Source organism: Mauremys mutica, unplaced genomic scaffold, assembly GCF_020497125.1.
Source record: "Mauremys mutica isolate MM-2020 ecotype Southern unplaced genomic scaffold, ASM2049712v1 Super-Scaffold_100286, whole genome shotgun sequence".
Taxonomy (NCBI): Eukaryota; Metazoa; Chordata; order Testudines; family Geoemydidae; genus Mauremys; species Mauremys mutica.
Window position 1 is genome coordinate 417,218 of NW_025423304.1, and position 22,706 is coordinate 439,923.

The following is a 22,706-nucleotide window of genomic DNA, read 5'->3' on the forward strand; positions in this document are numbered from 1 at the left end:
CAGTGTTACTATATAATTCAGGTTTTCTTCTAGTTCTCTCCCCGCCCCTCCTCCTATATTGGAAATGGTGGCTAATCCTGAAAAGTAAAACCTCACTCCAAAGGAATTAGAGCGCGGGAACATGTGGGAGAAATAGCATGTATGAAAATAGAGCCCCAGTGTAGACTGTAATTATTTCTCTTTCAAATGGAATTTATTTTGATAAACTTTAAAATAAATATTCTGTGAAGAGGAAAATTGCTTGAGTCAAGATGTGTAACCTTCTACCGAGTTAGAGGGTAACAGCCACAGAGTCCCCAATTTGCTTGTTTGCTAAACAAAGACACATCGGGCGGGAGAGGTCAGAATTTAAAATGGTGATGGATGCAGGATGATTGATTTTTGCAACCAGTTATTTTTATGGGTGCTGAGACCGTTTTTCCTTTTGAGGAGGCAGCTGTTAGAGCCCAGCTGCTTAACCCTCAGGCCTGGCCATGGAAACCTCTCCGTAACTGGCCTTTGTTTCTTTCACGTTTGATACCTTTGGGGTTCACACGTCCACACTGCATGCGGTTTACGGCAGCAGATACTTTGAGAAAACTGCCGGGCTCAGTCGGGCTGTTCCAAACTGACGTTGGCCCAAACTCTGCCTCACTTCATCTAGAGTGGGACATGTCTGTATCGAAGGATTGGTTCACACCTGATTTGCCCAGACACCTCGCAGGAGGTGTGGTAAGATGGGGTAAGCTGGAATCTACAACGATAAAGTAAAAGGTAAGGGTGGGAGTCCTTCAGCTTTCAGCTCAACAAGCGTGTTCTGTTCATTCTCTCTGAAGCATCTGGCACTGGTCACTCTCAGGCAGCACACTGGGCTAGATGGCCCATTGGTTTGACCTAGTATGACCTGTCTTGTGTTCTTATGTAAGTCATCTAAGGGAGACTGACTTCCAGGATCCCAGGACTGATCTCCTCTGGGGAATGAAGCACAACAGTGACAGGCTGTGCAGCCTGCACTAGTCTCCTGCACCTGAAAAGCCTGCTAGCCCGAAGTGCTGGGCCAGCTATGCCAGTACCTGGTTCCTCAACTGCAGCTACAGGTCCTGCTCCATGTCACTCCAAAGCCAAAGCCAAAGAGCTGCAGAGATCCAACCCCTCATAATCTTTGCCATTTATTTTCCTTTTTCTATTATTAGTGATGCAATAGTGAAATCTAAGGAGAAAACTAATTCACTTTGAGGCTGTGGGCTAAATATAAGCAATAATTTGGTTTCGGTATTGAAATGTTCAGCTCTCCAAATCTGGGATGCACTGCCTGGGTGAAAACCTCTGATTGGGGTTTTGGTACCACTAAATATGCACCTGCCTCCTTGGGTTGCTGTTCTAGGATTTATAAGGGTTGATTTTCTGCTGTATTCATCTGATGGTTTGACTAAATTGATGACTTGATTCCAACGCAATATCCTAGTTAACTCGTTGATTTACTGATTTGACCTGAACTTTATCACTGTATTGTTTAACCCTTCATTAGCTAGTCGTTTAGCCTTAGCGATGTATGTTCTTGGTTGTATTTGTTCATGTTAATAAAACATGAAACTGGGATACTGAGTCATTTCTTTCAATAAGCAACAAGGGCTGGAACTGTGGAGAATGTGAACGGAGATCAGACATTGGATGTCTGAGCCTTATCAGATTCATCTAAATTAACACTGTGTTTCCCAAAGGGGAGCAATGGAGGGGGCATCTATCTTAGCTCCAGCTGCGGCCGGGTGGGGAGGGAGAGCTCAGACCATCACAAGGGAAAATAAGCTCCCCTACCCAGGCTTTCAGGAATTTGGGGAGGGGTGCAGTGTGTCTGAGTGAGGAGAGATCAGTGAGGTGGGGCTGATCTGAGTAGGGGTCAGGGGTCTTGCTCTGCAGTCACTCTCATGGCCCTGCCCAATCCTTACCCCAGTCTGATTTGCCCAGGGGTTGGGCCTTGTCAGGCCAAGATGGGGTTGGAGCTCTGGTTGGAAGGGCTGTAAAAGGTAGTGAACAGTTTGTAGATTTCAGCCAGCAGGGTGTTGGTAGAGTAAATGTGTGTGTGTTAAAGGGACGCTGCTGACAGAGGACAGGATGAAGGTGGTGCAGGCAACTGTAACTGCGTCTCCTGCTTTTCAGAAGTTTGAGTTTTGCGGCTGCAGAGGTTCTGCAAGGGGCTGATATTGCTCCAGCCAATCTTAACTCTGCATTAAGGAAGGGTTTTGCCCTTTAATGATTAATTCTCCCTCAGTACTAACTGGGCTCTGAGGCTGACCCCCAAGCTAAATGCTTAGAAAGAAAACAATGAAAATATCAACTGTCCATGACTCGTTTAAAACAAATCCTGTCCCTCCTGTCTGCACTGGCAATGGTGAGAGGAAACCAAGCCAAGTGATTCATTGCCTCGGGAGAAGTTTAACCACTTCCATTCTCTGTATCTTTACTGTAACGGAAAGGAACAAGAAAAGCAAACGGAGTTCACAGAGAAAAAGTGGCAGATTTCATAGAATCATAGAATCATAGAATCTCAGGGTTGGAAGGGACCTCAGGAGGTCATCTAGTCCAACCCCCTGCTCAAAGCAGGACCAAACCCAACTAAATCATCCCAGCCAGGGCTTTGTCAAGCCTGACCTTAAAAACCTCTAAGGAAGGAGATTCCACTACCTCCCTAGGTAACCCATTCCAGTGCTTCACCACCCTACTAGTGAAAAAGTTTTTCCTAATATCCAACCTAAACCTCCCCCTCTGCAACTTGAGACCATTACTCCTTGTTCTGTCATCTTCTACCACTGAGAACAGTCTAGATCCATCCTCTTTGGAACCCCCTTTCAGGTAGTTGAAAGCAGCTATCAAATCCCCCAAATCCCCCATTTCTTTTCTCTCCAAAGCTCTGAGAGCAAACCCTGTTCTCCACATGACCCTCTTCTTTATATTTAACTCCTCCCCATTGGGCTGGATTACTGCTAGTAGCACATCCTCGCTCTGCTTCCTTCAGCGTCTCAGTGTGATTACGATTAGATGAGTAATGTCCGTCCTTTCCCCTTCAACCTGCAAAGGAAACTTCTGCTTCACCACACCAGCTAACAAGAAGTCATGAAAGCAGTTTCCTTGGGAATTCCAGTCCTTGTATTACCACCAAAAACACTAGACTGAGAAATGAGTGGTTCTTTAAAATCAATGTCTTCAACTAAGGCCTGGTCTACACTAGGTGGGGGGGGGGTCGATCTAAGGTACGCAACTTCAGCTACGTGAATAGCGTAGCTGAAGTCGAAGTACCTTAGCTAGAATTACTTACCCGTCCTCACGGCGCGGGATCGACGTCCGCGGCTCCCCCGTCGACTCCGCTACCGCCACTCACTCTGGTGGAGTTCCGGAGTCGACGGGAGCGTGTTCGGGGTTCGATATCGCGTCTAGATGAGACGCGATATATCGAACTCCGAGAAATCGATTGCTACCCGCCGATCTGGCGGGGAGTGAAGACATACCCTAAGACGCTATATTCTGATCTCACAGGACCAGCCGCCCACCCAGGTCAATATATAACTTAGATATTTCCCCAAAATCACATTGATGCCAATCCTTCAGTATCTAAATGCTAAAGGTTTATTTATAGAAAGAAAGAAAGAAAGAAAGAAAGAAAGAAAGAAAGAAAGAAAGAAAGAAAGAAAGAAAGGTGAGAATTAAAATTGGTTAAAGGAATCAAATACAATAATTGCAAAGTTCTTGGTTCAGGCTTATAGCAGTGATAGAATAAACTGCTGGCTTGATAAGTCTTTGGGTGCTTCCAAGTCACTGGAAGTTCCTCTCCCTTGGTTAGATGCTCCCATTAGTATAAGTCCATAGTCCAGAGGTTTGAGCAGGAAAGAGGCTGGAGCAGGCTAGAGGCACAGTGGAGATGTTTCCAGGGCCTCTTTTAACTTCTGCCATATGAAGGGAAACCTATTGTTTCAAAGTCCTCAGCACAGCTAGTGGAAAATCACAGGTGAAAGATGGGAGCTTGGAGTCACATGGGCAAGTCCCTGTCCATGCCCCATTTTGCTCAGTCATTGAAAGATGGATACTTTGCAGGATACGTCAGATAGAAAATTCACAGAAAAGTCCATTCAGTGTAGATGGGTGCCTCCCATGGTCCATTGTGAATTAAGTGTCCGTTCGATGGGCCACTCACTGGCTAACAGCTCACTTCAGCGGATGCATAGAATGGAACACAGAAAGAAGATATTTATACATACAGAGACCGTGAAAAGGTGGAAGTAGCCATACCAACTCTAAGAGGCCAATCAACTGAGATGAGCAATCATCAGCAGGAGAAAAAAACCTTTGAAGTGATAATCGAGATGACCCACAGAAGGTGTGAGGATACTTAACATGGAGAAATAGATTCAATTAGTGCAATGACCCAACCATTCCCACTCTCTGTTTAAAACTAAGTTAATTTTATCTAATTTGCATATTAATTCAAGTTCAGCAGTCTCTCTTTGGAGTCTGTTTTTGAAGTTTTTTTGTTGCAAAATTGCCACCTTCAAGTCTGTCACTGAGTGGTTAGAGAGGCTGAAGTGTTCTCCTACTGGGTTTTGAATGTTATGATTCCTGATGTCAGATTTGTGTCCATTTATTCTTTTGCATAGAGACTGTCCGGTTTGGCCAATGTACCTATGGCAGAGAGGCATTGCTGGCCCATGATGGCATAGATCACATTGGTAGATGTGCAGGTGAATGAGCCCCTGATGGCGTGGCCACTTTGGAGACGTGGGGCTCCAGAGTGTCCAGCCCCTGCTGCTGTGCCAAGAAGCACAGACGTGGGACAGCATGGCGGAAGCTGAGCGGTTTGGTCCTGTCCTCCACTGGGCACAAGCTGTCATTGTCTCGCCAGGCTGGGACAATGGTCGGTCTTGGGGCTGGTCTATTTGCTCTGAACCCTCAGATCATGTGCTCTGATCCATGAACAGCACGTCAGGATCAAGGCACATGTCCTGGACCCCAGACCCCAGCTGCAGAAGCCTTGGTAGGATGGATGGAGTGGCCGTGAGGACAGGAACTGCAGTGTCCCTAGGACAGAAGAGCTGATTCCCTGAGGCTCCTCCTGTATCTCAGGGTCTCCCTAGAGAGGAGCCAGTGACTTTTCTCAGGGTCCCATGTCCTGCATCTCACAGGTGTTGGTTTCAGTCTCTCAGGCCCCAGCCAGGCCTGGTTTTCACTGTTAGTGCTTAATGCAACCGTGCAGAGCTCTGGCTGAGAGTCCCAGCTCCTTCCCCCTGCTCCCCTGCGCCCCCGCCCCAGGAGGCGTAAGGGTCCCAACATTGCACTGCACTGGCAGCTCTGGGAACGTGGGGCGGCTTGGGTCCAAGCTGGGAGGACACAACGGAAACGGGACTCTTCTAGTCTCTCCTTTGCAGCCCCCTGACGGGGCTAAGGGGAAATTCCGCCCCAGACCGGCCCATTCTACTCACCTCCAAGAGGTGCTGCAGCTTAGCTGGGGTGGGGGTCTCGGTGAGCAGGCACCCGACCATGGCGTCCAGGCTCTGTAAAAAGGTGTTGTGCAGAGCCTGCAAGAAGCGGGAACACCCGTCAGTCATGGGACATGGGGCTACACCAGTCACGGGACCAGGGGGGTTCTCTGAGAGCCCTGGCCAGACCCAAAAGGCACATCCTGGCCTCTCCCATTCACATCATTCCAAGGACACTTGGCAAGAGTTCCTAGTCGGATGCCTGCTGGCTCCTCAATCCTTGGCCTTAGCAGTTCTCTGTGCAGGGCCTGGTACCCAGCAGACTAGGGACCAGCCAAACTGCAATGGGTGGGAAGAAGGATCCCCGGGAGAGTCCAGGCAGCAGAACACAGAATGAGGAGAGGGAAGGCTGGGATCAGCCACAGAGGGGTAATACAATCCCCCCTGGAGGGAAGGGGCCCTCCCTGCCAGTTTGTCTCGGGCCTGTTCCCAGCTCTGCTCACTCCTCCCCTATTCTCAGCAGCTCCATCAAACCAAGGGAGCAGGGACCAGAGGCGGCTCCTGCTCCTGGGACAGGGAAGTAGGATCGTGACCTACCTGGAAGTGGGTGGTATCCTGCCCAGTGCCCATCGTGAAGATGGTGTAAAGAAGAGCCCGCAGGAGGCGTGATTCCAGCTCCAGGGCAAGCAGCGGCTTCAGTTTGCTGCGGGGAGAGAGGAGCCCGTGTTATCCTTGGCGGCACCGGAGTGGCGCTGGCACTGCCATGGCCATGACCCCCTCCCCCGCAGTGATCCCCTCCCTACGGCCGCTGTTAACGTTCCTGGAGTGAAATCACCCCCCAGCCAGGAAAGTGGAGACGTTCCCACCTCCTCTGCTGGGGGATGGGAACAGCCACAGCTGGGGGTAATCTAGGCCGGAGAAGATCTGGGACTCCCGGCTCCAGACCCGATCAGCACCAGGGTTAGGGCAGCTGGATGGGACGGTCCTGGTACCTGAGGCTGCAAACTGCGGCCATGGAGCTGGAGATGATGGAGGTTGGCTCTGGCACCATGGGCAGATTTTCAATCAGCTCCTGAGAGACCCCAAGAAGATAAATTTGCATGTGAGACTCAGGCCCCGCAGACCCACAGGCACTTTCCAGGGAGGAGGCCAAAGTGCTCTGCAGAAACAGCCAGTGTCACTCCCACCCCCAACCAGCTGGGCCCCCCATTCCTCCCATCCGTCAAACTTCCTTCCCCCTCCCCTCCCCTCCGGCCTTACAATTCCCCCACTGCCAGCTCCCGATTGGTGTCAGAAGCTCTCCCTTCCCTGCTCCCCAGCCCTCCGCCACAGGAACCACTGTCCTCTGCTTCCCCCTCTGGCCCCACCAACTCTCTCTCTCGTTTCTGGGTCTCTCGCCCCAGGGGCCAGACACGGGGTCCCACTCACCGCAATGCTCTCCACGAGGGCCGCTTTGGAGACGTGGGGCTCCAGAGTGTTCAGCCCCTGCTGCTGTGCCAAGAAGCACAGACGTGGGACACTACGGAGGAAGCGGAGCTGTTTGGCCATCAACTAGGAGTGGGGTGGGGGGAGAGAGAGAGACAGTTAGGTAGGGACCTCCCCAACCCACCTACACCAGCTCCATGGCTCAGGAACCCCATGGAGTTGGACAGGGAAAGCCGCCCCGCTTCCCGAAACCAGTGTCGCCCTGCACAGACTGGGGTTGTAACTGGGACAGTGTCTGTGGGGAGCGGACACCTTGGCCTGCGTGAGACAAATGCCCCCACTTTGGGGTGCCAGGTAACAAGGGAGCAGTTCCCCCCATTGGGGGTGATGGATTCTCTGGGACAAGACCCCCCTGTGTGGGTGAGGATGGAAGAAGGGGCAGGGCAGACTCAGGGGCAGCGCAGCTGTAAGGTTTTTGTACCTCAGCTCTGCCCTGGAGGTAGTCCTGGATGACCCTGATGGTGTCTTGTTCAGGGGACACCTCCTCCTCCTCCTTCTCTTCTTCCTCCTCCTCAGCCCACTGCTGCTGGGCACTGGGGGTCTCTGCACCAGGGAGAGCAGGAGAAAGGACAATCCCTGCTGCCACTGGGGGGATGCAGTGTAGAGAAATGGCTCAATGTCCCCCATCCTCAACAAGGAGCCCCATGGCACAGAGGGCCGCACCCTGCCCCTCCCAGAGACACCCTCAGGCCCATCAGCCTCAGGGCCCCGTGGCCGTCAGCCCCCCCCCCCAACATCATCAGGGGAGGCTGGAGCTCCCCGGACTCTGCCCAGCATCCCCTGCCACAGGGTGCAGCTGTGCCACCCCCACTGGTGTTAGTGGGGCTCCCATGTCTCAGTCCTGGCGTCTTGGTGACCCAATGGGCACAGGGTGTTATTAGTCCCCTACTGCCCCCATCCTTCCCCCTGTCCCCTGGGTCTCCCCTCACCTGCACAGAGGGAGCCTTCAGCCTCAGGGCTGTCAGACCCCACAGAGGAGGTGCTGGCCCCTCAGGAGTAGGCAGAGCTGCTGGTCCCCGTGCCGGAGCCGCCCAGCTCCTGCTCGGTTGGCTGGGGGCTCCTCGGTGGCCAGGCTGGTGGATAGCTCCTGCTGGGCCCTGGGGCTGGACTCCTGGCTCCTCTGCTTCCGGGAAAGGAAGCCGCAGAGCCACCTTGCCCGGCTCCTGCCCTCGCCTGGGTCCCTCCTACATAGCATCACCCGGGGCCACCTCCATTTGGGACCAGAAGGTGCCTCAGGGCCTGCTAAGGGAGCTGGTGTTTTCCTCTTCCTCCAGAAGGTCAGGGAGCTTTGCCACTTTGCCTGCCCACTGGCCTCTTCCTCGCCCGTGGGGACAGAGGGGCCACTCTCCTCCTGGGCAAGTCGGACGCTGCTCCCTACTGGCTCCAGAGCCACCTGCCCAGCCTTCCTCCTCAGCATCCGCTTCCACCGCTCCATCCTGGAACTGAGTGGGGAGCAGCCATGAGTCTGGGCTCAAGGCAGCTCTCATTAATGGGCCTGCCTGCTCCCCTGCCTACGTCCCCTCTGCTGAGGCAATTCCTCCTCACCACACACCCCACCCCAGGGCAGGGGGGCTGCCGTCCACACGCACTGGCAGCAGCTCACAGCACAGGCTGCTCCCAATGTTCCCCCTCACTCAATAGGGCCCTGTGAAACTGGGAGAGTCTCATTCTTTCAGAGCAATGGGGCTCTCCGTTAGTTTGGACAAGCCGCTCCCTCCCCCACAGTAGACCCCGCTCCCTCCCAGGCCAGAGAGAGAGCGGAACCCGGATAGTCCTAAATGAAAGTTCGTTCACACGGTGCCAATCCCAGGAGGGAGGAGTCGCCCTCAGTTCCCACTGATTTCACTGCTTGCCATTGTGGGTGTTCAGCACCTGGCAGGTTCTGCCCTCCCGAAAGACTCTCGACGTTGGGAACAATCTCCTGCAAGGGAAAGGCTGGGAGCCCTATTGCTGGGCCATTCCCACCCCACTGGCGATGGCTCTGGAGACCTCCACTCACTTGCTCTAGATGGGATGGAGCTGGATGGCAGATGCTCTCTTCCTCAATCTCCTCCACCCAGGTGGGCTGGAAAGGGTGCTGCACAATGCCCTGACAGTAGGGTAGAGGATAGAAGCCAGGAGACCGAAAGTGGCTGTGAAAACAAGACAATGTTTTATTGCCAGGGAATGGATAAATTCAGCCTAGCAACTGGGGGTTCACAACACTGACCTACGGCCAGCAGGACACCCCCCATCTCCAGGTCTCCTAGCACCTCACGCACATTCCTGAAGCGTGACGGCCCAAGGGCTCTAGGGCATTTCTTCAGAGGTGTCTCCGCTGTCGTCGTCTTTGCTGTTGTCATGTTCCATTCTATAGGAGTTTATAAAAATATGCTAATGAGTGTGAATATAATGTAACTGCAGCATGCTTCATGCAAAAGGTCTCTTGTAAGGTATCATTACAAGGCTTATAATCTACTGAGTGTGGTCATCCTATTTGTATAAATGTATCACTTTTGTATCTGTATCTGAGTGGAAGGGAACAAATGGGGCAGCCATCGTGAGAAATCCACTAGCTACCACCTGAGCTGGAACAAAGGCTGGACCAGGGGAAAGGAGTGTGAGGAGGGCTCCAGGGAGGCATGGCAAGGCCCAGCCCAGCCCAGACGAGTGGCTCCCTCCAGTCCGTTCCCGACTGAGCGGCTCCCTTCGGCCTGGCTTCGTCCGCCCCTGCCTGGCCCCAGCTGAGTACCCCAGGCCCAGCCCCGGTCCCAGCCTGGCCACGGCTGTTTTGACCATATATGGCCTGTGACGTTATGGGTGTAATATAATCTCTCATTGGAAGGCGACAGGGCCAGAAAGAGTTAATTAACTCACAGACTGACTTAACCCTTTAAAGACTGGTTAGGAAGATATGTAAAAATCCACCCACTTTCCTTTTGAAAGAGCCCGTGTGGATAGCTTTGAAAAGGTCTCAGATGGAGTAAGGGCTGTTAAGAAAGTTGAGCAGCTCTATAAGCAAGTGGCTGTGTTTGGCCAGCTGGTTGGGAAGACAATGGTGTTGGAACAGGAATGTCTCCATTCTGATTCTTTAAGTGAGCAGTCTGTGCTTCTGTGTTGATGCAAATTACTTGGCTGGCAGGGAGAAGACTTGCTAATGGCTGTTAGCAAAGAGAGCCCACCCCATCAGCCAGTAAATTCTGTTAAGCAAGAAAAATCAGGGTTTGATCCTTCAGAACAAGGAGGAAGTTTGCAAAGGGAAGCCACAGGTTCATGGGTAGCAAGTCTGTAGAAATTTTGGTGGTGCTCAGAACCCGCCCCCCAACTCTGCCCCCACCTGCCTAAGGCTCTCAGAGGGGTCTCGGCGGGGGCAGGTCTGGGGTGCAGATCCTGGGCTGGGGATTAGGGTCCAGGGTGCAGGCTTTGGGATGGAGTTTGGGTGCTGGGTGCAGGCTCTGGGCTGGGGCAGGGGGTGGGTGTGCAGGAGGGGGTGAAGGGTGCAGGCTTTGGGACGGAGTTTGGGGTTTTTGGGGTTGGGAAGGGGTGTGTGGGAAGGGGGGGTGCACCTTCTGGGAAGGGAGTTTGGGGATAGGAGTGAGTACAGGGGTGAGGGCTGTGGGGCTGAGGATGAGGGATTCATGATGTGGGGGGGCTCAGGACTGGGTCAGAGGATTAGGGTGCAGGGGGATGAGGTTTGGGGCTGAGGATTAGGGTGTGGGGATGAGGGCTCTGGCTGGGGTTGAGGATTAGGGTGCGGGGGGATGAGGGCTCCGGCTCGGGCTGAGGATTAGGGTGTGGGGGGATGAGGGCTTTGGCTGGGGTTGAGGATTAGGGTGCAGGGGGATGAGGGCTCTGGCTGGGGCGGAGGGTTTGGGGCTTTGGAGAGGCTCAGGGTAAGGGCCGGGGCCCGATCCAGGCAGGGCCGGGGGAGAGACCCAGCTCCAAATATTGCTGGAGCAGGGCACCCGGCCCCTGAATATTCCTGGAGCCCGGGCACCGCAGGTGTATATAACCTGCCGCCTATGCACGGGTTAACCCTAAAAGGCGCAAACCCCAATGGTATTGAGCCAAAGGTGTGGCATGATGACAAAAATGATTGTAGGTGGACCCTTGCAATGAATTTGTTGTTATCGCTAATGGTAATTTTTGTAACTAATGTGTTGCTATTACCAAGAACTGTAAAAATGTTCCAGCTAAGGTGACCAGATGTCCCCATTTTATAGGGACAGTCCCGATATTTGGGGCTTTTTCTTATATAGGCTCCTATTACGCCCCATGCCCTGTCCTGATTTTTCACACTTGCCGTCTGGTCACCCACATGTGTGGGTCCCAGCTGCTCCCTGCTCCCCTCACTGAAGCAGGTGTGCAGGGTTACTGCCCTGGGAACTGCAGGGCATCAGTGGACATGGGGCTGGCTGCAGGCAGGGCAACGGGTGCAGGGCTGGTGTGGGCAGGACAGGGTGTGCGGCAGGGGCGGGCAGGAGACAGGCTGGCTGAGGGCAGGGAGTGCGGGGCTGGCTGGAGACGGGCCGGTCAGGCAGGGCTGGTGCAGGCAGGGGCTGGCTGCGGACAGGGGGTGCAGCCCACCCTGTACGGTGGTTGCCCCCTCTTCCTCCCTCCCCCACCAGGGTAGCAGCAGCAGCCCGGGCTCAGGGGCTATTTAAAGGGCCCAGGGCTCCCCTGCTTCTACCGCCCCAGCCCTTTAAATAGCCACCAAAGCTGCACCACTTCCCCAGAGCTCCCCAGGCCCTTTAAATACCCCCCGCCCGGGGGAAGCCGTGTTATACCAATATAATAAAAACCAACAGGATCTTATTAAGAGGGATAAGGCAAAGATGCCACATTTATTGTAAATACCATAACAAAACAAAAGACAACAGTAAACAACGTTGTTTTACTACTTATTTCTATCACTACTTATTCCTGATACACACACACACACATATATTCATTCACACAATCATTCATTCAGGTTCTGTACAGATGTTATAGTTACCAGCCTAGACATTGCTCATGCCAAGTTACTGGCCAGGTATCTTGGTCATGAGGATGGAGCCAAGTCTGTGTCAGATGCATTTGATGCTCCTGGAGGCTGGCAGCAGAACCATAGACTCAGGCTGTGGCTACACTTAGCACTTCAAAGCGCTGCCGCGGTAGCGCTTTGAAGCGCTAAGTGTAGTCAAAGCACCAGCACTGGGAGAAAGCTCTCCCAGCGCTGTCCGTACTCCACCTCCCTGTGGGGAATAACGGACAGCGCTGGGAGCCGCGCTGGGGCTTTGACCACACTGGCGCTTTGCAGCGCCGCAATTTGCAGCGCTGGAGAGGGTGTGTTTTCACACCCTGCTGCAGCGCTGCAAATTTGTAAGTGTAGCCAAGCCCTCAAAGTCCTCAGTCTTTAGAGTCCAGTTTGATAGGAATTTATTCCTATGTCAGTCCATGAGAGTTGCTTCATTTTGCTGTTGCTAAAACAATCAGCAGGTGGCTGGCTCCATTCTGTCAGATGCTTGTTTTTCCTTCCTTTGAGGTAGTGGGGGTCATCTGGTTGATCCCACTTGACACCTTCTTCAGCCGACACTGAATTCTTCAGGCTGGTAACTCCCTAACCATTCATTCATTGTTTAAACTAGGCATGCATTCACATACATTCTCTATCTTCATTACATCTAGTTCACTGTCTTTTTACCTTTAGGGGTGTTACCAATTTATGTGAACCTCCCTGTCTTTTAACAAGCAAAGATAAAGTGAGATGAAAACTTACAGAGGGTGGGGATCTCTATTTATACACTATAACAGCTACTGTTTTGGCTTACTTAGAGATAATTAATGTTTAACAAGTTTTATACAAAGTATTTCTTTGAGCTTAACAAGTTTTATACCAAGTATCTCTTTGAGCAGGCTTCACACAGATACAGCTGGTGGCTTGCAGGTTAGAGGCCAAATGTTGGGAATCACAAATTTACTTCTAACATAAACCTTAAGTTATAAAGTATTAATTAACAATAAATTAATAAATCATTTCTTTTGTAAACCATGTTTAATATAAACCTTCTTTAACATCCCTACAGCCGGGCCACCCCGGTACAGCGCACCGGCTCTTGCCAGTACACTGTACTGGGGCTTGGGCACAGGGCCCTCTAGGGGCGGGGCCCGATTCAGGGGAATTGGTTGAATTGGCCTAAAGCTGGCCCTGCTGGCAGCTCCAGCCTTTTTATAGGCAGAGGCTGGCTGGTGTGTCACACAATCTCTTTATTACTCGCCTGAGATGGGTCACCTGTTACTTGTGGCTCTGAATATGCATATAAGGAAAAATCCCAAAAGGTCTGACCATCTATGGCCATCAGGTACCAGTGATATGGAAGTGCCATCACCACAGCGGTGACCATAAAGTCAGGTGTTTTGACCACCTATGGCCTGTGATGTTATGGGCGTAATATAATATCTTATTCAGCCAATCACTCAGACAAAGAAGTTGTTTATATCTGCAGAAGATAATGCTGCCTGCTTCTTGTTTACACTTCTCTGCACGAGATGTCACTATTGTTTCATTGGCAATGGAGTGTGATGTCACAGACTGTGTACATCATCATGTAATGACTGACTGCACCCACCACTTTTAAACCACTTGGTTTGCACCCATGCCCTTAATCCTGTCCTAAAATTACCTTTTCATGTCACTAAGCTCTCTTGTTGCTGTGGGGTACTGTAGGTGTGAGGCAGGGCGGGTTGGGAGAAGAAATATTCTTTATCTGAAGAAGTGATCTGTATGAGGAAAACATTTGAAAACTTGTTTACTGAGTAATGTGAGTTCTTCACTCTACTTGATAGCATTTCTCTGCTTGTAACATGAACTTGTGAACACCACATCCAAGCAATTCCAAAATTCCAGGAATATTCTAGGCATCAGTGAGCAGAACCGTATTGGTTTTGGTGAAAATTGGAATGGGAAATAGACCAGTCGTGCTTAAGTTAGGTTTGGCGCCTAACTCCTATTGAAATCAGTGGGTGTTATGCACCTAATCTGCTGGTGCAATTTTCAAAAGCACCTTTAAGCATCTGTTTGCATCTTAAGCACCTAAATATCTTTGAAAATCTGGTCCTTCATCTCTGCCTCAGTTCCCCATCTATAAATGGAGGTTAATAATACTTTATCCTACTGTTTGCCTATCTTGTCTATTTGTTTAGATTGTATTTGAGGCACTGGACAATCTCTTACTATGTTTTTGTAATGGGACCCTGAATTTTGGTTGGGACATCTAAACACTACCATAAAACAAAAAATGATCAGCCCCATAATATAAAGGCCCACCAATGATCTATTTTTCAGGGCAAGTCACAGGCCCAGCTGCCTCAGAGGAAAGTCTGAGAAACACAATATCAAACAATTATGGATTAACCTGCCCATAGGAGAAGTTTCTTCCTGACCCCTATCAGTTGGTGGTAGGCTTATATCCTGAAGCATAAGGATTTATATCCCTTCTACATTTTGTATACCAGCGAAGTTTGGATGATATGGTCCATATAAATGTCTAATCCTTTTCTGAATCAGCAACATCTCACCCAGGAAACTCAACGCCAATCTCCTGAGGAGAGAGAGAGACACACACAATCAGACAGAGACTGAGGGCTTCCCCCACCTTTAGCAACCCCTGAAACCCCCTCCCCATAGGGAGATGTCCTGATTTTATTTGCCCCCATGTTAATCCAGCCCAGAGCCTGGCCGCCCCCCCCCCCCCCGCCTGGTGACAGTGAGTGAGGGTGGGGGAGAGTGAGCGAGGGAGGAAGGGGGACGGCGTGAGCAGGGCAGGGCCGCGGGGAGGGGCCACGGCAGATCCGGGGCTGCTCTGAGGGTCACAAAGTGCCCGTGGGCGCGAAGAGGCTGCAGCCCCGGAACTGCCGGACAACGCTCAGCTTGACTCTGCCCCTCGGTCCCTGCGCACACGGGACGGGACCTCGCCCGGCCCCGCGGCCCCAGGCCGCCACTCGTGGGGCTGCTCCCCGGCAGCTCAGCCCCTGCCCCACCTGCTGCTGCCCCCCAGGCCCTGCTGGGGGGGGTGTGAAGCCCTTTCACTCCGCGCTGCCTCTGCCCTATGGCCCCCCCGCCCCAGCCCGGCTCCCGGGGCAGGGGCGCGGCAGGGGCTGGGCCTGGCGCCTGGCACTGGGGGTCTGAGCCCCCAGCCCGTGCGGAGCCGCCACTCACCGTCCCGCCTCAGCGCTCCTCGGACCTGCCCCGCCCCGGCCGCCGGCTGCCCCCGCGCCCCCCCGCTTCGAGCCCCCCAGCAGCGCCGGGGCGGGAGTCCCACTGGTGCCGCCCGCGGGGACTGAGCCGCGCAACCCCCCCGGGGCTGGGGCCGCCCCTGGCCGCGAGCGGGATTCGAATCCCAACGGCCGGGGCGGGGCGGGGCGGGGGGCGGCGAAGCCTCGGGGCGAGGGAAGCGGGGCATTACCCCTCGCGCCGAGTCTCTGTCCCGCGCTCTCTCCACCAATCAGGGAGCGGGGAGGGGTGCGGCGAAGTGACGGGATAGGGCCCCTCCTCCACTAGAGGCCGCCTGCGAGAGGGAGAACTACACTACCCAGCGTGCACTGGGAGGGGGCGCGTTGTCTGAGCAACCAGGCCGTCCCTTCCGCTCTGAGAAGAGCCAGGAACTACAACTCCCAGCCTGCCCCGGGCGCCCCGTCCTCTCGAGCCCAGGGAAGGGCGGGTCCCTGGGTCAACCTGCCACCTCTCCCCCCCCACCCCCGTGCAGTGTATTAACCTGCCCCGCGTAGGAACGTGCCGCGCTGCTTCGCCCCCTGCACAAAGCAGCGGAGCGGGGCGGGGGGAGGGGCGAGGAGCGGGGCGGCCGAAGCTCCCGCCGCCCCCCAAACCTGGCGGGGGGGGGGCAGGTCTGTGCGGGGCAGGTGAGTGCCGGGTCTGTCTCCGTCCGGTGACTTTACACATGTGTCTGCACCGCGGGGATGGTCCCAGCGCCCCTTGTTTGCTGGGGCTTTAACCCCCCACCCCGGGGGTGAGCTGGTGTCTGTGCGTGTCTGAGGAGCCTTGTACCCGGCTACTGGTCAGCGCCCCTCACTCCCGCTGTCCCTCCCCAGCCATCCCCCCCTTCCTCCTCCCTCGGGTGAGCCCGGCTTTGAACACCCCCTGCAGTAACAGTGTCACCCACAGACAAAGCTGCCACTGAACTGAATTAACCCTCCTCATCCCCGAGCCCCCCCTCGCTCCGCCCGTTCCCCCAAAGCCCTGCCCCTGCCCCTGAGGTCCTGCCCTCACGCTGCCCCTGCCCCCGAGGTCCCTGCCTCACATCACCTGTCCCTTCCTCCAATGCCCCACCCTCACTCTGCCCCTTCCCCCGAATCCCCACTCCCGCACTGCCCCTCCCCAATACACCCCTCCTCTGCCCTCACATTGCCCCTTCCCCCAAGTTCCCGCCCCTGCACCACCCAGTGACCCAGGAGCAGGCCAGACCCGGGACGGGGGAGGCATAAACATGCTTTGCTCTGCCACAGACTTCCGAGTGTCCTTGGGCACATCACTCAGCCTCTCTGGGCCTCAGTTCTCCCGTGCGGGAAATGGGGCTGGTGGTGCTTCCCGCCTTCGCACGAGCCTGGGAGGAGAACTACCCTACAAATTAGGTATCAGAGGGGTAGCCGTGTTAGTCTGGTTCTGTAGGAGCAGCAAAGAGTCCTGTGGCACCTTATAGACTAACAGACGTTTTACAGCATGAGCTTTCGTGGGTGAATACCCACTTCTTCAGATGCCATCTGAAGAAGTGGGTATTCACCCACGAAAGCTCATGCTGTAAAACGTCTGTTAGTCTATAAGGTGCCACAGGACTCTTTGCTGCTCCTACAAATTAGGAAGATGCTGGGATCCTGGAGTCATGGGGGAGGGTTCAGGGGGAGCATATTAGCACCATCATTTGGTATATGGAGTCTGTTTGGAAACAAAATATTTCCCTGAAGTCATTCCAAACCCTGTATTCAGCCATAACCTTGGGAAATACGTAATGGAGCAGTGTGGTTTTTCCCTGTGTAGCCAGCAACGACCTGGCACCACCCCCAGCTCTGCCCCCTTCCTGCCACTGCGACCCCATCTCACCTCCTGACCCTGGCTGGGCACCCCGCAGCCCCTCGTAGCAGGGGGCTGTGTAGGGGGGTCTCCTTGCAGCCCTCAGTGGGTGTCTCGTGGGTGCTGTCACCTCTGCCAGAGACCCCCAAGAAACTCACTAGCTTCCTCCTCATGTGGGGAAGGGCTCCTACTTTCTGACGTGGGAGGGAGATTCCGTGATGTCAGAGCCCGTGGGAGGAGGGGTTCTAATCACAAGTCTGGAGTGGCAGGGCAACCCCCTCCCCCAGTCAGATTCTGCTAGGGGGCTGGGCTGGGATCTCTAGGGAGGGAGACACAGGAAAAAACAGTTGCCACTATGGAACCCAGGAGTCCTGGCTCCCAGTCCCCCGCTCTCACCTCTAGACCCCACTCAGCTCCCAGAGCTAGGGATAGAACACAACCCCCACCCTGCTCTGACCATTAGACCCCACTCCCCTTTTAGGCTCACTGCCTCGTCTATGCACCCAGCCCACCTGTCCATCCCTTTGCTGCAGGTTTCTGGGGTCACCCCTGCTCTGCACTCCCCCAGTGCAGCCCAAGACCTTTCCTCCCCCCAGCCACATTTCCTCTCCCCCCTCGTGCTGGATCATCTGCTTGGCCCCCCACCGCCTCTTGAGGTGTGCTGTGCGGCGTGACTGGGGATTGTGCAATGGCTCAGCACCAGGCAATGCAGAATGTAAACCACAGACGCTGCCCTGCCCCACCCCACCGGAGCTGCCGTCCAGGGGCATCGGGGCCCAGTGCCCTGCACCTGTGCCCTCCTGCCCCACGAGGGGCGAGCTACAGTCCCCACCACATTCCGCAGAGGGGAGAAGGGTCAAGCCAACCAGCCCATTTAGGATGGGGGAAATCAACACCCTTTTTTCTGCACAGCCACTGACCATCAGCAGGATTCCTCCTCCTCCTCCTCCCTCCTGTGCTTCAGTGCGACTAAATCTCTGCACCTAGACAGCCGGTCCATCCGCTGCACCCCAGTCCCCCTTACCTAAGCCTCCCTGCCAAAGTCCTGCACCTGACCCCATAGAATTAAGTCTCATATGTCTTTGGGATCTCAACTTCTTGTGCCCAGAGAGTCTCAGCCCCCTCAGTAGATGATCTTAGTCTGAGAAACATAGTGTCTGTCTTCTCCAAAGAAGTACTTGGAGAGAGTTTTCTTATGTGACCATGTGGCCTAATGGATAAAGTATCTGACTTTGGATCAGGTGATTGAGGGGTCAAGTCCCTTTGTGGTTGTGCTTGTGCAGTTTTACCTTCATGCTGAAAGTCCTGCTCCCTTCAGGGTTGGAACCTCTTCTTGGCCACTCAGGCCAATGCTCTGGCTTAAGCAAGAGCCCCGGGAAGGAGTTGGGGGGTGGGCGTCACAAAGGCTGGGGCATGAGCCCCAGGTGCTTCCAGTCTCGCCTTTGCCATTCCTGACTTGCCAAAGAAAATGGGCATCTGCCCAGGCTAGCGTGTGGAGCAGTTTCCCTCTTCCAAATGTGCATCTGTCCCTGTGCTTGAGGGGGTTTGCTAAATAGCACCGTGGGAGCTTGGGTGTTTCTCTGCTTCTCACCAGCTGGGGAAAAGCCTCTTCGGATAAAATCTCCTGCCCCACTGCAAAAGTGAGCACGGAGAGTGGGAACAGTTAGAGGCCCCACTGGGGGGGCTGGCCCTGCTTTCCTACTGTCTTCTGATGTTGGCCACAGACCATCAGCAGCCGCTGCGCATGCTGATCTGTGGGTGGCCTTCAGTGGGTGTTTGGCATGGCAGGGAGCAGGCTGGCCAGGGGTCTTTGTCGCTGTCTGCTGGCCATGCATAGGCATGGTCCTCCCCTCCTCTGAACAACCAGAGTTAGTCTGTGCTTGAAAAGAGAGACACAGGAGACTCAAGACAAGAGGGTGAGAAAGATCGAGAAAGGACCTATGAAGACAGCCCACACAATAGGGACACTGCCTGGTGAAGGGATGTGGAGGCACCAAATTGCCCCATTTTTCCTGGTGCCCTATGCAGCTCCGTACTACTCCAGCGGCCAGCCCGATCCCCCGGCTGGCTGAGCTGGCCAGGAAAGCTGCCCCTGCTCCGCCTCTTCCCCAAAGCCCCTACCCTGCCTCTTCCCACCCCTGCTCCATCCCATCTCCCCCCCTCCCCCCACTCCGCCCCTTCCCCTGAGCTACATCCCGGTGGACTGCAGGAGGGATCAGGTGCACCCTGCACTCACCGGGCGGTGGGAAGTGGAACGACCTGGCCCCAGCCCTCTCTGCTCCACCAGCTCCCAGCTGCACCGCTGGTGATTGTTGGGGGGTGTTTCCCCCCCCTCCCCCCCAAGTTCCAAGGCTGGGAGCAGAGTGCAGCGGGCTGGGGCCGGATCACTCCACTTCCCGCCGCCCTGTGAGTGTGGGGTCGGGCCTGCCCTGCAATTCCCGGGCGGCGGGAAGTGGAGTGACCTGGCCCCAGCCTGCTCCACTCTGTCAGCTCGGGCTGGGGGACGGGGGTGCTAACGGGGGGGATGGGACTAGGGAACGGAGAACAGGGACACAGGCAAGGCTCTGTGGTGTCAGAGCTGGGAAGTGGGACGTGGGGTGAACACTCTGCAGTGTCAGAGTTCATAGACTCATACACTTTAAGGACAGAAGGGACCATTATAATCGTCTAGTCTGACCTCCTATACAACGCAGGCCACAGACTGTCACCCACCCACTCCTGTAACAAACCCCTGACCTATGTCTGAGCTATTGAAGTCCTCAACTCGACGTTTAAAGACTTCAGGGTGCAGAAAATCCTCGAGCAAGTGACCCGTGCCCCACGCTGCAGAGGAAGGCGAACCCCCCCCAGGGTCTCTGCCAATCTGCCCTGGAGGAAAATTCCTTCCTGACCCCAAATGTGGTTATCAGCTAAACCCTGAGCATGTGGGCAAGACTCACCAGCCAGCACCCAGGGAAGAATTGTCTGTAGGGATGTGGGGTAAACGCTCTGCAGTGTCAGAGCTGGGAAGGGAACAATGTGGAACAGACTCTATCAGTGTATAGAGATAAGCCTGACTGGCGTGAAGGGCTTCGGAATCTGCTTGCTTGGAAATTAACCCCAGTAAACTTCACTTTGTCTGTGCTTCCGACTTCTGGTCTTTTGCTGCCTGCGTGACAAGAACCAGGGAAGTGGGCAGGGGAAGGGAAAGCCCTCTAGCAATGGCACCTTCTCCTCTAGGTGGAAAAGAGGAGACTAAGGGGGGATATGATAGAGGTCTATAAAATCATGAGTGATGTTGAGAAAGTGGATAAGGAAATGTTATTTAATCCTTCACATAACACAAGAACTAGCAGTCACCCAATGAAATTAATAGGCAGCAGGTTTTAAAAAACCAAAAGGAAGTACTTTTTCACACAACATAAAGTCAACCCAGGGAACTCTTTGCCAGGGGATGATGTGAAGACCAAAACTATAACAGGATTAAAAAAAGAACTAGATAAATTCCTGGAGAATAGGTCCATCAGTGGCTATTAGCCAGGATGGGGAGGGATGCAACACCATGCTCTGAGTGTCCCTAGCCTGTTTGCCAGAAGCTGGGAATGGGCAACAGGGGATGGTCGCTTGATGAGTACTTGTTCTGTTCATTCCCTCTGAAGCACCTGGCCTTGACCACTGTTGTAAGGCAGGGTACTGGACTACATGGACCATTGGTCTGACCCAGTATGACCATTCTTATATAAAAATTAATTATAATAATAAAAATGTTTAGTACAGAAACTCCCCAACATAATGACCTCTCAAGATAGCAACAATGTGAGATAACAAACTTGGCAAATAATACATTTAAAAAATCTTGGCCTACTAGGAAACGTATTTATATATGTAACTTTAGCGCCCTCGTGGCCAAGATGGAGTCTGCTCTGTGGGCAGCTCTGGCCAAGAGACAGCGCGCGCAGGAACGCAGCAGGAGAAATCCCTTCCACCCCAGGGGCACCTGTTCCAAACCCCCCAGAGTGAACACACACACCCACAGGAAAAGTACAATGGATATAACAAAGGAAGATATTTATTTACAGAGGGCTGAGAGGAGAAAAACAACAAGGGGAAATATAGAGGGAGCAGTAAAACAGGGCTGCATTCAAACCAAAACCCCACGGGCCCAGTGGTAGCACAGTCTGGAAGGGCAGACACTGAGCAATGCGTCTGCACACACAGTCCAGGAGGCCTGAGCAAAGTTCCAGTCTGGTGGTGAGTTTTGGGTGCTCCTGGTCTTTTTTGGCGCCAGTGAACTCTCCCCAGCAAATCCCTCTGGTGCCTCTTCTGCCGCTCTGTGCAAAGCCCCACAGAGCGACCACCTCCCCACTTAACTAGCTACAACCTCCCTCCTTGTTCCCAATGCAGAGTTACAAGCCCCAGTACTTACAGCCCCACGCAGCTCTGGGCAGCCGTGATACTGGGTCCAGCTCTGGCCTGTCCTTCTCGGGCGATTCCTCTGTGGCACAGTGCTCCTCCTGGCTCCTGTCCTGGGCTGTCTCCGATCGGGCCTGTCCTCCTCAGGCAGGTTCTCTCTCTGCTTCCTTCTCCAGGGCCAGCCGTGCTCCTTCTCCCTGGAGCTCCAGCCTTGCCCCCTGGAGTTTCCATCCTTTTTTTTACTCTCCCCCTCCCCCCGGGAAAAAGATTTAAAGGGGCCATGCTCTCTAAACCCCAAAGGGGTTACATATAAGTTTCCATTCCCAGTCACAAATCAACATTCAGGAGCAAAGTCACTAAAATATAGTCCAAAAAACAAATGTTTATTTAACATGCCCCTCACTTGTCCCTCCACCACACTCCACTCACTGGTGTTGTCCTTGGTCAGTGGAGAGTAGACTCAGAGTTCAGAGGTGCTTTCACGTGAGTACACCTTCCAGGTGGGGGACAAGAAGGCACCTTACTTGTTCCTCCAGCTGCCCACTGTTCGCTCTGGCCACAGCTGTTCCTTGTGCCACCGTTCACTCAACCGCTCTGTTGCCAATGGCCCTGCCCACCTTCTGCTGCCACCTGCCACTGTGACCTCTGCGAGTTGGTCTCTTAAGGTTCCACCAGCTCTCTGTGGTTTCAGCTGAGCTCTCAGTGGGGGAACCTCGCTGCTAGTGCAGTCTGGGCTGTTTCTTACACAAAAACACTGTACCCACAGGAACACTGTCCCCACAACAGGACTAAGCACTTAGACCTGATTGTCAGTGATTTCAGCTGCAGTGGTCACTTAACAGAACAAAAGACTATCTACTGGAGCCTAATCAGCTCTGTCTTTAAACAGTGATGGACAGATCCCCACCCTCTCTCTTGATGCCTTCAATCATCACAGGCTAAGTACAGTTCTACTGCCCTTTACTCATACAATAAGAACAACATTTCATCCCTCTTCCCCCCACATTCAAGTGGTTTGTAACCCAACCCCAGCCAAAATCTATCACTTGGACAACACAGCTCTGTTTGCTGGATGCCTAGGTAGATTAGGTGTGAATGTAACTATAATCTGGCCCTGAAGCCTTAGCCCCCAGCTCATCACTAGCTGTCAGGGAGAGCTCATTTAGACTTTGCTTACAAATCATCATTTGAAATTATTAGGTTGGCCAACATCACCGAAATGAATGCACTGACATACAAAAACAGCTATATAAGGAAGCAGGGAAGCTAGTCTATGTTCATACTTTTCAAATCTATTATACTTTTTCAGATACACATATTTTATCATACACTATATAAGCTTT

At 53.6% G+C, this 22,706-nt stretch overlaps 1 protein-coding gene across 1 annotated transcript in view; it reads left to right on the forward strand.

The window, feature by feature from the left end:
- LOC123360601 (proto-oncogene vav-like) overlaps positions 1-22,706 on the forward strand; it is a gene marked incomplete at its 3' end in the record, with an annotated part of 59,401 nt that overhangs the window by 8,363 nt on the left and 28,332 nt on the right. The window lies entirely within an intron of this gene.